Source organism: Ambystoma mexicanum, chromosome 2p (assembly GCF_040938575.1).
Source record: "Ambystoma mexicanum isolate Mex_15411 chromosome 2p, UKY_AmexF1_1, whole genome shotgun sequence".
Classification (NCBI taxonomy): domain Eukaryota; kingdom Metazoa; phylum Chordata; class Amphibia; order Caudata; family Ambystomatidae; genus Ambystoma; species Ambystoma mexicanum.
In genome coordinates this window covers 1,403,036,955-1,403,051,914 of record NC_090923.1, presented here as the reverse complement: position 1 = coordinate 1,403,051,914, position 14,960 = coordinate 1,403,036,955, and the positions used below count along the sequence as shown (strand labels likewise).

Below are 14,960 nucleotides of genomic sequence, written 5' to 3'. Positions count from 1 at the left end.
GTTGATCTGGAAGTGGATCAATATCCAATCATAGTTTAGCTTTTCTTCATCTGGCATGTTGGTTTGGCAGAAAGTCTGCGGCAGGAAAACTTGATGTTTTAAACTAAGTCTTAGTCTGGTAGTTGTTCCTGTAAGTTCTAGAGGTGGAGCTGAAATTATCGTGTTCTGGTCGCACATTCCAACGCCACGTAGGATGAGCATAGAGTGGTCGCTCTTAGTAGAAGGAAGGATTTCATATTCAAGTATCGAATTGTGCAATGCTGGTGAAAGGTAAATGTAATCGATGATTGCCGTGGTGTTTCTGCAGGACCAGGTGGGAATCAGCGACTTGTGCCCGTCACAGCGGTGGCTTGTTAGAATCAGGTTTCTCATGGTTATTTCTTTGGACCAGCGGAGGGCTCTGATTGTCAAATCAGGGGGTCGGAGGAGACCAGTAGAAGTGTGAAGGTGGATGTTGAGGTCCCCACAGTTGATGAAGTCAATGAAGAATCTCACAATAAGTCTATCAATGGTCAGAAAGACGCCATCCAGGAAGTTGTCATTTATTGCCAGTGGATTCAAATACACATTTATAATTGCAAATATCTAGCAATGGGGCTATTCTGTTGGCTTTGATAGGCCAAGTTGGCCAGGTTAGAAATCTTGATTAATGTGAATTGGGTCCATGGGTTGATCTCCGTTTCAAGAAGGCTCCATGCTGGAGTAATCTTAATCAGCGTCATCAATAGGCCATAGGAGGCACGGCCCCGGGCGCCTTGCAGGGCCGGGTTGAGCTCAGTTATATATCCATCACAAGACGGTGGTTTTGTGAGCCAAGTTTCTTGCAGACATATTACTTGACAGGATTCAAGTTCAGGGACTGGTGAGTCAAACAAATGGGAATGTCCTCTCGTGTTCCATGAGCACAGTATCCAGCCATGGGTTTGTGATGGGGTTAATGGTTATGAATGATATGCTGGCTCATTGATTTGTGATGGAGCGTCAACTTCATACTCTCGCCAAAAGGGAGACTGCGAGTAAGTCTGGCTCTCGGAACGATGAACATGTGGTTTGGAAGTTGTTCGATCTCTGACTGAAAGAGTTCCTGCTGTTCTTTGTTCTCGGCGATATGTATTTTATTTTTTATCGGGAGTCCCTCCATCCACTTAACGCCTGTTTTTTTGTTTGTAAAAACACTTATGTTACTATACAAACTAAAATAAAGCCTTTAACATAAAAAAATGACACTTTTTTTTTTTCCCTAAACTTTTGTTTCAGAACTTTTGTAATTCGAAACTATTGTTTCGAAACTTTGCCTGGACACCCCCAGCAGTATAGCTATATATGAATTTGTCGCCTGAATAGATTGCTTGTGACATTTGATATTAAACACTGAGCACCTGGGCCAGTTACCAAGCCTGTGTGACTAATACTGGGGGCCGGTCTGAATTAGAACACTGAGGGTTGTCTCATTACCACATAGCTAACTGAAGAGGCCTTTATGACCAACGATCTGGCCCCAATGCTGCTGCATTTGGAAGGATTACGCTGCATATAGGAGCTTTCTTACTTGCAACTGACTTCCCCTGGAGCTGAGCAACAACGTAGTATCAACCCGACATCAGAGTACTGTTTGGATTCTCAAGCTACGACAAGTGTGGGGGTACTCGTGAAGTGGACTGCCTAAACAGATGAGGTCGCTGTACCCATAATTGCACTTGATGAGGAAATATTACCCCCTGTGGCGGCCCAACTTTAGGCTCCTGCGATTGAACTTTGTAGGAGTATGCTAGGTGGATCATCCAATCAGAAAAGCCTATAAATAGGTGTGCTTTGACATAGTATGTGGTGATGAAGACCCGCCACAGAACCCTGCAGGAATAGTCAATGTGCCCGGGCCATCTTTGATTTTGGGTGTTGAACACACTGAACAGAACTGCTCTAAAACGGCTAGTACACGCAGATCCGTCAGACCTCCAGGCAAGATGGACGTACGGTCGGCAACTGCAGACCATCTTAGCAGAAATGAAAGCCATCAGTCGGTGCACCTTGGAGACCAACAGCACAGTGCAAGATATAGCACAGCCCTCTCCAACTTCAACCTCTCCATTTCTAAAACTCTTGATACTCTTGCCTCCATCATGAGGATCAGACTGAAGCCTTCCAAAAAGTGCAATTCATGGTACGACTCCGAGCTAGCCTTGCTTAAACACAAGTGCAGGGCAGCCGAACGGAAATGGGATTCTTCAGGGACACCCTCTGACAAACTGGCCTGCCGCCTCACTCAAAGGCAATATAGACTCTGCATCCGAACCAAGAAATAAGTCTTTATTCAAGCTTGTAGCATCTAACACGTCCAACCTTTTCAAAGTCTGCAAGGAACCAGCCAATCCGACCACAGCATTTGCCACCATTGCACCCACACAGGCCCTCTGCTCGGCCCTGGTGGCACATTTCACCGCAAAAACACAGAACATCCTATCATTCACCACCCCAGCCACTCTTCTCTCTTCTCTTCCCTTCCCCTGTCACACCTAAAGAGTTCACCAGACTAGTCCGGTCTATGAAAACCTCTTCCAAACTGGTTGGCCCATGTCCCTCCAAAACCATCGAGGACAACATTGACTCTCTCGCTCCAGCCTTGGCAGACCTATGCAACCTCTCCTTTGTCACTGGAGTCTTCCCCACTGCCCTCAAGCACTTCCTTGGGCACCCTCTACTCAAAAGACTTTCTGCTGAGCCCTCCATCCCGGCAAACTATCGCCCCATCTCCATTACTCCCTTCCAGGGCAAACTTCTAGAGAAGTTGGCGATATCTTAGTTCAACCTCCACACACAACTGTCGGCTGCTTCCACAACCACCAATCTGGCTTTAGAGCATCCAGGGGCACAGAAACTGCTCTTGTGAACACCTGTGAGAACCTGCTCTCAAACCTTGACTCCAAACCCCCTCTGTCCTCATTCTACTCGACCTCTCCTCTGCCTTCGACACTGTAAACCACACTAACTTCCTTTCTCTCGCACCGCCCATCCCAGATGGAACTGGGGCCCTTTCTCTCCTCTATAACCTTCTCTACTTAGTGTACCCCAGGGATCTAACCTTTCCCCCTGGTTCTTCAATGTCTACATGGCCATCCTGCCCCATAGGATAGCCAATTTTACTTCCAACTTTCAGTGTTATGCAGAGGACACACAGCTCTCTTTCAGGCTACCATCAGCCTCCTCCTCCTCCTCCTCCTCACTCATCCCCGACTATCCGCAATCCATTCATGGTGTTCTGCAAACAACCTCTGACTCAATGCCAATAAGACATATATCGTTCCCATCTGGACCCCTGCTCCCGCCTTCCCTCTGGCCGGTCCCCCTTGGCCCTGCACCCTCAAATGAGGCAAAAAACCTGGGGGTCATCTTCGACTCCACTCTCCCCTTCTCTTCTCACATCTCAGACATCTCTAAAAAGTCCCACTTCCAACTGAACCTTCTCAGAGGCAGTCTACCCTATCTCTCACTTTCCCCCAAAGGCTCACCGTCTCCAGAGCACTCGTCCTCTCTAGGCTGGACTACTGCAACAGCCTCTTTCTCCACCTCCCTGCCTATACTCTTCTCTTCAACTCATCCAGAACAGAACCCCGCAAGACTTATCCTTGGCCTCAAGCCCAGGGACTGCATCTCTCCGGTTCTTAAAACCCTTCCCTGGCTCCCTGTGGCTGCAAGAATCAAGTTCAAGGAGCTTTGCATTGTCCACAAGGCCTTCTGGGGCCTGGGTCCACTCTATCTGCAATGTTTGCTTCCTAAATATTCTCCTTCCCAAGCCCTCCACTCATCTACCTCCAATGCTCTACGAGTGAGCTGCTTCTCCAAGCAGAGATATGGGGGAGATCCTTATCCTCAGCAGGTGCCTCCCTCTGGAAGAGCCTGCCTCTCTCCGTCTTGAACCAGAGCACCCAAAGTCCCGGCAACTCCTCAAGACCTTACTCTTCGCCGCCTCCTCCTCTCCCCTGCTAACCACCTCCTTTCTGCCTTCTTGCTCTCGCCACACTCCCTGCTCAGTATTGCGACTGGTTGCTTGCTGCACCTTCAGAGTCTCACAGGTCCCTAGCTTTCTCACCAGTCTTCCTGCACTTGCCTGCAGGCCCTGCTCTACCACAGCATTTCTGCACTCCTGCACTTTCGGTTACGGCCCACAGCATTTAACCCATGTTCTGGTGGACTGGGAGCACTTGTTCCCATTACCCTCCCCCCACGCACTTCCTTTTAGACTACATAACCTGAATGTACCACGCCTAGTAAGCTCAGTGTCTAGTTCTCCCTTGCCTTCCCCTCCCTTGCATGGTTGCGCTTTGAAACCGTTGCTGTATAAGCGCTTAATAATCCATCAATGAAGGAGCTGAAGGACGTAAACAGTTGCATCAATGCGCAGGTACCACCGAGAATGAAGACAGGATCAGTGCATTTGTGGACAATCCTGAATCCTTTCCACTTAAGTGGATGATACCACCATGGATGTTCAAAGAATTGGTGCGAAATTGCAAGACCAAAAAAACAGGTCCAGGCGTAACAATCTGCGTCTAGTCAGTGTACCGGAGAATATGGAAGGTAGACGTGGAGGGATTTCTTTATATGCTATATTAAGAATGCTTACAGATTAACAACCCTCGAATACGTCATTGAGAGGGCACATCGAGCTCCAGTCCCTAAACCCAATAATGGTGAATGCCCATGGATCATAACATTCAGGCTACTGAACTTTCAACACAAATTAGCCACTCTGAAAGCGAAGCCTACTGGGCTGCTGGCAACATACTTATAGATGGCTCCATAATATGAATGTTTAACGATTACTCTATAGAGATCTCTAGATGGCGGAAAGGCTTTAACCCACTGTTTGAGGCCCTGAAAGAATCGGACCATTGGTACTACAGCAAATTCCCTGCGATATGGTGTTTTCAACATGTGCAGCAATGACACACGTTTGAGTCCCCAGAGAATGCTTGGTGATTTCTGAAACGACATAATATAGTTGAAGCAAAACATATGCCGTAGCTGACGAGTTGAACCAACGTGGGTTGCATTGACCAGTAACCAACTTCTCAAAAGTGTTGAAAGAAAGTCGGCAGAACACCAAAAGGCCTTGACCAGAGGTTGGAAAAAGACTCAAAAGATGACAGTATGTTATAATCAGCATCACAGGCAATCCCAGAAATGTACCTGTCTGGGAATGGACTGCTCAACATCATATGTACATTGGTCATACCCCCTCTCGAACTGCATTTGAATTGTATCCATGTTCATCAGGAGTGCTGTTCCAATGTCCATGATGTTGGAATAATCCTCATGAAACATCATGTCACCTATCCAGTCAGCAGCAGTATTCTGAATATCGAGAGCCGCTCTCCTACTTTATCATGTGAAAACCTCCTCAGGACTGATCTATGCAGACGGCTCATCTACTGCTCCTGTAAAGTATGAATGCTTACTTTGTTTACTTCAGATTTTGTTCCCTGTGTTTTGGGTTTCCCACTATATGTGGGACTAGTGGGGAGGCTGGATGGGCCTCCCCTATGATGCCTGTATTGGTTGCTTGGATTTCTTATTGGGGTCCTACTATTGGATCCCAATGTTACACATGGTTTGTGGGTTTTATACTGAACACATACAACACATTTACATATGGCCTGTGCTGTGCAATCTTGACCCATTAGGTGGCACAATGTTGTTTGCTATTAATTTCATTTATATATATTTTTTTAGTTAATTACAACTTTTTCCAATATTAAAAACATTAACAATTCATAAAAAAAATCCTTCAACTGCCTTACACAAGATAAAAACACATGAAATTTACATCAAACTGAACAAGGAAAAAGAAGCTAAATAATTGCATCTTAAATCATATCGGGCTTATAATACAAATGATGAAACAGTAATCGTTATATGTTCAATAGATCGAATAAACTGGGGTTGTGTTGTAGTAACTTTGCTCTATTTATACGTGGAAAAATACATCATGAATTTTTAAGGCCAATAAAAATGTAACTATAGCAATATTTACCAATATGGAATCTGCATTAAAAAACGTTTACCAGAAGATATCGTCAGTTAAAATCCTACATTGCCTAAAATATTTAAAATAGGCTTCTCTTCTTCGTTGGGCTAACTGAGAGCAAGCAACAATTAGATGTTTCAACATTGCATGTTGATCTTTGACTTTGCTGAATCGACAGGCTAGGTCTGCGTTCAGAATTTGTGAGCGCAAGGCAATCTGTATTTTAGTTGGCCGGGGATTCAGCCGAGATCTCAGTAGAGCTGTAGCATACCTGGCATTTGGACATTTTTGTAGATAAGATGGGATCGTATGTAAAGATTTTAAAGACAAATCTCCAATACGGAAGATTTAATAGGTGGTACACTTATCCCAAGTCATACACCAGTCCCAAGCCCATAGTTTGTACTTTGCTTTGTCTGGTAGGTCAATTAGGGTTTGGAGTGAAATATTAGCATTTAGCGATAGCTGTTTGCAATAATTTTCCCAAGCATATAATGGACTAGAGCCATGGCTATTAAGGGCAGTGGCTATTAATGGTAGTAAAGTCATGGCGCTAGTAGGATTGCTTAAGCACTTTCTATACAAGGCCAAGGCTTGCCAAGCGACTATATTGGATAGGGAAACAAGGCCGAATTCATATCTTTAAATTACCATTGGGATGCTCTGTGGTACAGATGCAAAGAAAAGAGAAGGTGGGGCACAGTAGTGTATTTGGGTAATTTAATCTGTTTTCAGCTGTTTAGTAAGAGAAACAAAGTTAATGGATAACAAATATAAAGAGTAGTTTCAGGTGCAATAGGGAGAAGTCTCAAGGCCACCTGAGACTTGGAGAAAAATATCCAAAACAAAACCAGTTGTTGCCAGCTGGTAAACCAGTGATGCACTCCTGGAGGGACATAAAGTCCCAGGTATGTTTACAGGTCTGTAGCAGTGATCCCCACAAACTAGGAGTCATTGTAGACCTGTGACTATTTCTAATTTTCAACCATAAATATTAAGGCTAGTTATTCTAACAATAATTCCACAACAACTTTTCATTAGCAAAATTCATGAAGGAAAAAACTCAAGATCATGTTCATTAGTCAGAAATGACAGAAAACATCTGTCATGATTGTATTACAATGTTCATCAATTAGTCAACATAAATACATATGAATTTTCCTACAGAGAAACAAAATTAACAAATCCAATGAATAATCCACATGTGTCACATGCATATAGGTGGTTCGATAAACTCTTACATTCTCCATGCAATAGTTATGAACCCATAACAACTCAATGATTGTAATGCTCTAATAAGCTCCATTTAGTAGTACTAATGCCGACGTGTTTAGGACTATAGGAAGTCCATCTTCAGGGCTAGGGAGCGCATAGTTCCTTAAGATTCCAAATCTAGTGTCTTTCTATATTTGAAAACAGCTAAAGGGCAATAAATAAACTCATTTACACCAATGTGGAATAAATCATAGAGCTTAGTGATAACCTCATAAAGTCCAGGTACTGACCTTATATGTACGAAACAAAGGTAATTGTAGAACCCTGTATGTAGAAGACATATAGAGGTTGTGTGTCAGAAATCATCCTAGTACTGTAAAGGTAATATGTATATTGCTGTGAGAATGGAAAACTACTCACCCTGCGGTTCTGAAGGTAGCACTGGTCGGGATCAGATTGCTAGCCGGCCGGTTTGTAGGGGACTGTAATCACTGCCAAGAAGAAATAGGATGGGTCCGGGGACGTCCATCTAAAGCTACATGTTAGGGCGCTCACTGCTCATCAGTGTCGATTATTGGGCTGATCTTTAAGATGTTAATAAACCCTAGTTGGATAATTAATTCAGTGAATACAGAGCCGTATGTGGTACAGTTCAAGGCATATAGATACAATGTTATACGTATGTGGGCGAAACAAAGATATCAGTGAATTGAGTGCAGTGGTGCCAAGCTCATAAACCATAATGGCAGCGTGCACCGCAATACCGTATATGCACTCAGTCAACAGTTTGTGAAAAGGACAATGACGTGTATAAAGGATCCAAACTTAAGTCACCCCAGTGTCATCCCATTAACAGTAAAGGTCGCAGTTCATGGAGAGATGCATATCTCCTTGGAGTTAGAGAGGGATTGGAACTGACCGTCTGCACGACGGGCGGCCTGCCTCCCTCTGTGTATACACGCTGGTACCACGTTGCAAGGGTCCATCTTGGTGTGGGACAGAAGGAGTGGCTACTATGGGGAAAATATCGGAGCAACTATGTGTGGCATGTAGAATAAAACAAAATAAAATAGTCGTGGCTCGGTTAAGCCGGCACACATCGGCGTCAAGGCTGTTTTCGTCACCCCTTTTTAAACATTACACGATGGTGTGACGCGATCCATCGGATCCCTGTATCGGAAGGCTAACATGTAGTACGGGTACGAACAGTGTCCCAGGAGGGGTGTAACTAAATGAAGTGTGGCAACAACCCAGGTAGGGTAGCCACATTGATTGGCTGTAAACGGAACCGTATACACCCTGGTATTCATGTATTTCAAAGGTGCGTAGCGGTAGGATCAGATGGAGCCGTAGAGTTACCGTGGAGATACGTAGGGAAGGATAAATGCAAGCAGGGAATAGGGCAACGGAGCAGAAGAAGTATTTCACAGTAAGTGTCAACCAGTGTTAAATAAATACAAACACTGAAATGTTAGACTAGTCCGCTCTACCACAAAGTATAACATTTGACCACAGTCTGGTGATACCATGATAACTCGGGGGTCATGTGCACAGAATCAGTCTGAGACATAGAGATGAATCAACCAGCTCTCTCGGATTTAAAACCACTCGCACTGTAATCAGTTCACATATTAGTCCAAAGCTATTGAATCAGTTCAGGCAAGGTTGAATAAAGATGAATAAAGAACAGATGTAAAGAGAACATTCTGGTAACCAAATTTTCCTGGAGGTCTAGTCCTCATCAGTATATACAATAGTCCTTCCAACCTAAGCCAGATCATGTCAAGGTTACACAAAACACATTAAATCAAATTCACAATTCGTCCCTCGCGGATCTAGTGAATCAAGCAGGCCGATCCACAAGATTTCCCTCTAACATTCTCTTGTGTAGATCCCCCTCACACCTCCCCAGAGCCTAGTTTGATCTGTTCAAGAATCGCACATTTCAGCTGTGCAACTGAATGCCTCTCCTCATTGAAATGCATGGCAATAGGCGATTTCATGTTCTTAATACGAATGTCCGATTTATGCTCTGTCCATCTTGTCTTAGCTTTTCTCATGTTCATTCGCACATAGTACAAACCGCACAGGCATTTAAGAGCATAGACTACATTGGTTGCATCACATGTGCATGAGTTTTTGAGCCAAATGGCCTCCCCTGAGTGCGGGTGTGTGATGCTGTTGCAGTATTATATTGTTACAATGCTGACCGTTGTGGCATGGCTGTGTCCCCTTGAATTGGACATTATCTGTTCGGATCTTGGGTATCTCATCTCTCACTAGGCTGTTGCGTAGGGATTTGCTATTCCTGTAAGTGAAAGTTGGTAACTGTTGAAACAGTGGGTGTAGTAGGGGGTCCATTTGAAGCATGGGGTAATTCCTTTGTTTGATTTTTTTAATTTTTATTTGGTGGCTTTGGATACAATGAGTTGTAACATAAACCAGAGATTCCCCCTTTTTTTGAGGTTTAGGAGAGAGAAGTGTCTCCCTGTCGATTGTCACAACTTTTTCCACAAAGTCAGAGTTAAGGGTGGGGCTGTAGCCCCTTTTCAGGAATTTCTTCTGCAGAGAGGTCGATTGTCTCTTGTATTCCTCCAACTCCGAGATGTTCCTTCTATACCTGAGAATTTGATTCAAAGGTACACTGTCGACATTGTGTCGCAGGTGAAAGCTAGTTGCTAACAGGCTGTACCTGTCCGTGGGTTTCGTGAATATTCTGGTCGCCAAACTATGATCCCTCACCGTAGACCTCTACTTCTGGGAAATTGATAGTTGACATGCTCGTCTGGGTGTACATTTTATTCTTGGATGCATCTCATTCATCATCATAAAAAAATTGTCTAACTCCTTAGGAGGTCCTGTCCAAATGCCGAGCACATCATCTATGTAGCGTACAACGATCAAGAAGTGTTCGCAGAGAGGTAAGTACATGTTCCGTCTCTAAGTACAGCATATATGTATTGGCATATGTAGGTCCCATGCTCTGTGGTACAGACCGGATTTCTTTTCCAATATATACCTTCGATGAGCTCCCATTGTGGATGATTTCCAGGTTGTTTGCAATGGGCTCCATATGTAATAACTGAGATCACCTTCTGTTTATAAAAAGTAATCACAGGAACATGAGAGAACCTGCCATACTTATGAATTATGCAACCTTGCGATGTTAGGGTGCACATTCTTTTTTTTTTTTTTAAATTCAGCTCTTTCGGGGAGCTCCGCTATACTGTTACTGATATCCTGACCCAAGTATTGGTATTCATTCACAATAGAGAGAAAGGTGTTACCAAGTACACATCTAAATTTGCATTTAGTTTTATTGATCGAAGGGTACAATACCATAGTATTTGATTTTTGAGTGTTGATGGTTAAAACATTTGTTTGTGCATAGCTCCCGAGAGCATTCAATTTCCTTTGGGGGCACACTGGCGTCTGATCAATTAAAACTAAATCGTCGGCATATAGAACCCATGATGCATGTTTGTTGCCAATTTTTGGAGGGACGCAGCGTGTCCAATCTAAAACAAGGTTAATATCTTTAATAAAGAAATTAAAAAGAATCAAAGCTAAAATACATCCTTGTTAAGACCAGAGGTGGTTGGAATTGCTGCTGTTAGCAGTCCATTCCTAGTAAGCTCTCCTTTAATAGAAGTGTCCTTATAAAATTGATATATTAAATTTAAAATATTGGAGGGACAACCTGCTTTTATTTTGACCATAGGGTCTCCCGGGAGACAGAATGAAAAGCCTGTTCAAAATCTATAAACGCAAAAAAATAGGTTGGCTTGTATTGATCGCTTGTTTTTTGATGGCTGATAACAAGAGACGGTTTAGGGATGTACCCATTCCTTTTACAAAACCAGACTGATGGCAGTCCAATAACTCTGCCCTTTGCATCTAATCTAGTAAATCCGTTAGGATTAATCTTGCAAAGATTTTGCCGGGGATGTCCAGTAGGGCTATAGGTCGATAGTTGGCGGGATCGTCTCGGTCGCCCTTTTTAAAAATTGGGATAGTGATAGACTCCTTCCGTGCTTTTGGAATAAGACCAGTCTTAAGTACATTTTAGAAATTATTTTTAACAATCGCGGCCCATTCATGAGGATGTTTTTTAAGAATTGCATTTGACAACACATCTCGGCCTGGAGATCGCGAACTCCTTAATTTGTTGATGAGTGACTCAATGTCTGAATGGTCAGAAATAAGGGTGATGCCGTTAACTTTCGGGATAATTATTGCTCGGTTTTGAGTCGGCCTTCTTGCAAATGGCGATGAGAAGTGGGTAGTGCAAACTTGATCACTAACTGAATTCAACAAGAGGCTGAGGCAGCTGAAGGTTCCTCTTTCAAAAGGCTCCAGATTTGAGCCGTGCATTTGCTTGCTATCGCCATTAACATTCTTTCGCCAGCTGTTTGCCTTTTGATTATTTTTTATTTTTGACAGATTGCATTTCTGTATCAAGTGCGAATATTCAATTTCGATTCCTTATGGTAAGCACTGCAATGTCCCCTTAGGTCTTTGGATGGAAAAAAAATGGCGATGCTTGAAATTTGGACGGTTATAGTCAGAAGTTTCTGCAGTGAGCATGAGAGTGTCTATATATCTGACCCTTTTGTGTAAGTATGGAGCATTAAAACAGTCTGTGAGTAGTTTATAGATGTTTTAGTTTGGCGTATGTCCAACTTTCCCTATTTCTACCTTGGGTAAGTGTGATACAGCCATTATACACTTCATGGAGAGGAGTAGGAGGAGTGGACCACTTGATTTCCAAAATGTTGTTGTCGCTGGCATCAGCAGAAATAACAGTAAAGGATTGTATTTTATTGATTGCATGTGAGGAGGTAAAAGCATAGTCCAGAATAGCCTCACATGCTCCTCTGGACCAAGTGGGGGCAAGGGGTACATCGCCTGGGATAGTGCCGTTCAAAGGAATAAAGTCACGGGCCTTAATTAGAGATATCCATTGCGCCGCACGCTGGGACTGAGGCCTATACTCATTAGGTATGTAAGTGATGTTGAGATCATCCACTATTGTTACAGAAGACTGGCCATCAAGCGAAATTAAATCTAAATTTGTTCAATGTAATTTAAAAATGCATGGACCTCTATAGCAACCGGATTCCAATATATATTAAGTATCGCCGCTTGAGGACTTAGCGGATGATGTATGTTAGATGTTGTTAATTTAGTTAATGGAATACCAGGGTAGGGAAATGGGTGCAAGACAGATGTCAGAATCAATTTTTACCACTGTCAGGAGCATGCTGGAGGGCTCCTTTCGCTTGCTTGAGGGCTGGGATCCGAGCAATTTGGTAATCTGGCCATATCGGTTGGCAGGTTTTCCATGTCTCCTGAAGTGCTATGATGTCATATAAAGCTGATTTATTTCTCTTGGAGTGAGGCAAGTGGGTAAACCCTCTTTTGTTCCATATAGCCATTGATACGCAGGCCCTGGGCAGTTCTGCTTTGCATTAATGTGCAGGATTGCAGTTGGCTTTATTAATAGCTTTTGGAGAGCCAATACCATTTTAGGCTGAACAAGAGGAATAGGACCATCTCTGAATTTGACCTCACGCCCTACCGGTCTTTGAGTAGTGGCACATCTAATCGCCAGAGGCTGGTATTTCAATTGTTGCTGATTAGAGGACAGGTGTCGCTTCTCACAATTGGGGGAATAGAACATTTGTTGATGGTTGGAGTGATTGCCATTATATTTTCCATCTGCTACTTTGGACGCTGGTTTTAAATCACCCGTTGCCTGTTGCTTTGTTAGTAGAAAGCCGATCGGCATTGGGTCCTCTTTTGTCTGCCATAGCAGGTCAGCCACAATTTGTGAGGGAATCACAAGTTCAACAGTGTCATGCATGGGGCTTTTTGTATACCCAATTGCTTTAATATCACCTGAGCGAATAGCTTTCAGGTTCAGAATAGCTTGGAAACCAGTGAGTAATGTAGAACGATTTGGAAAAGGACAGTTTCTTTGGCTGTCCATCACGGTAAGGAAGATTCTGTCTAGACTAGGAGTGAGGTCCAGTCTCAGATCTATATTGGTGAACGTTGAGTGCCTTTCAAGTATAGGTGTTGCGTTACAAGTCTGAGAGTGATTATTAGATTTTGTGGATGGGTGATGCGATAATTTCGCGACTGGCTTGACTTCTTGATGGACTCTAGCTCTCTTTTGATCAAGTGTTAGGAAATGTGGAAATTCCTCTTCTTGGTGCTTTGAAACTACTGTTCTATTAGAGGGGTTTGGGTGATGTAGATAATGGAGGCCCTCGAGAATCGAGTCTAGTTGAGGAAGCGATGAAACGGAGTAGGTAGACAAATTCATAATCTCCTTGTCTGCTTGATCCACCTCATTAAACAAGGGAGCATGCTTAATGCCGAGATTCAGCATTGCTTTACTCAATGGGGAGACTTTCTGATAAGGTAATGATTTAGGCTGAGGGGAGACCTGCACAGGGGATTGTAGTGGAGTTGGCAGATTAATCTGATCACTCTGCTTGCTAGGTTTGGTGGGCATTAGAGGAAGCATGGATCTGGTCTGAGTCGACAGACCATTAATAAAGCTTTTTACTCTGTGATTTGTCACCTTTTTTGCAGTTTGTTGATTTTGTACATTTTTTTAAATTTGTTTGGGTTTTTGGCCTGTGAAATCAGATTGCGTTTCTTTGTTCTCTTTTGAAATAAATCAAACACGGGTGGAGCCACTCCTTCTATGGGATCTTGATCAATTATAATAGTTTGTAGCTCTGTACCAGCTTGAATTGAAGGGACCGTATTAACTCTGCCAACAGAATGTGCAAAAGAAGTTGGAATATCTTCCTCTCACACCCCCTGCGATGAAACCTCCCCAACCTCAATCAGCGACATTAGTGCACAGTCATACTGAGTTGCAGGTGTAGGGATGGAATTACTAGGCTCAATTGTTTTTTTTATGAGATGAGCGAGTGGTCATCTCAGCAGCTAGCCAATCAGTTTTGGGTGACAGTAGGGACAGGAAGTTGTAGTGATGGTCATTTTTTTGTCCATTGCTTCATGCAATTTGATTTAACTATACATGCTTGTGTTATTCGCGGCTAAAGTAGATTCATAAAACAAATTGGGTGGGTACATAATGCCAAATGACGGTCTCCGGGTCGGTTTGGAGAAGGATGCTGCTGATAGCCGAAGAGAAAGAGGAATTTGCTGCTGCTCGATTCCCTGAGTCTGGGTATAGTATAGGAAAGTTAGTTGGGTTCAGAGCAGGCTTGTTAATGGTGTCACCCAATTGTATTTCAAGCACTGAATTCGGCAACAAAATGAGCAACATCAGAATTGATTTTGGACAGGGCTGAGGTCAAGGCAAGAAAAGAGGGTTCAACAGAGGGGACATGCAACACAGGAGTTGTTTGAACGGCTTGAGAGTATAACATCAGAATCTGCGAGGAATCGACTGTGGACGATCGGGATGCAGCGATCTTTCACGCTAGTCTGTATCACAGTGTCTGGCGTTGCATAAATCTACTGATCATTTTTCAACAATGGGCAGTGTACAACATAATAAAAGGTCAGTGTCTGATAGTTGTTGGTTTGTGTCCATGCTGGATGACGGCCTTACTTCAGGGCCACTTGCACAACAAGCTCGGGGAAGCTGGAGGGGCTGAAAATGATCATTCCTCTGATGTTGGGAGGTTGGGCCCCTCCTTGCTTGTGCTGTAAAAATATGAGATGTACGACC

The 14,960-nt window shown here is 43.5% G+C and overlaps 1 protein-coding gene across 30 annotated transcripts in view; it reads left to right on the top strand.

Moving 5' to 3' along the window:
* The window catches only part of MAP4 (microtubule associated protein 4), a 2,534,981-nt gene that overhangs the window by 857,913 nt on the left and 1,662,108 nt on the right, over positions 1-14,960 (top strand). The gene's annotated exons all lie outside the window — the stretch shown is intronic.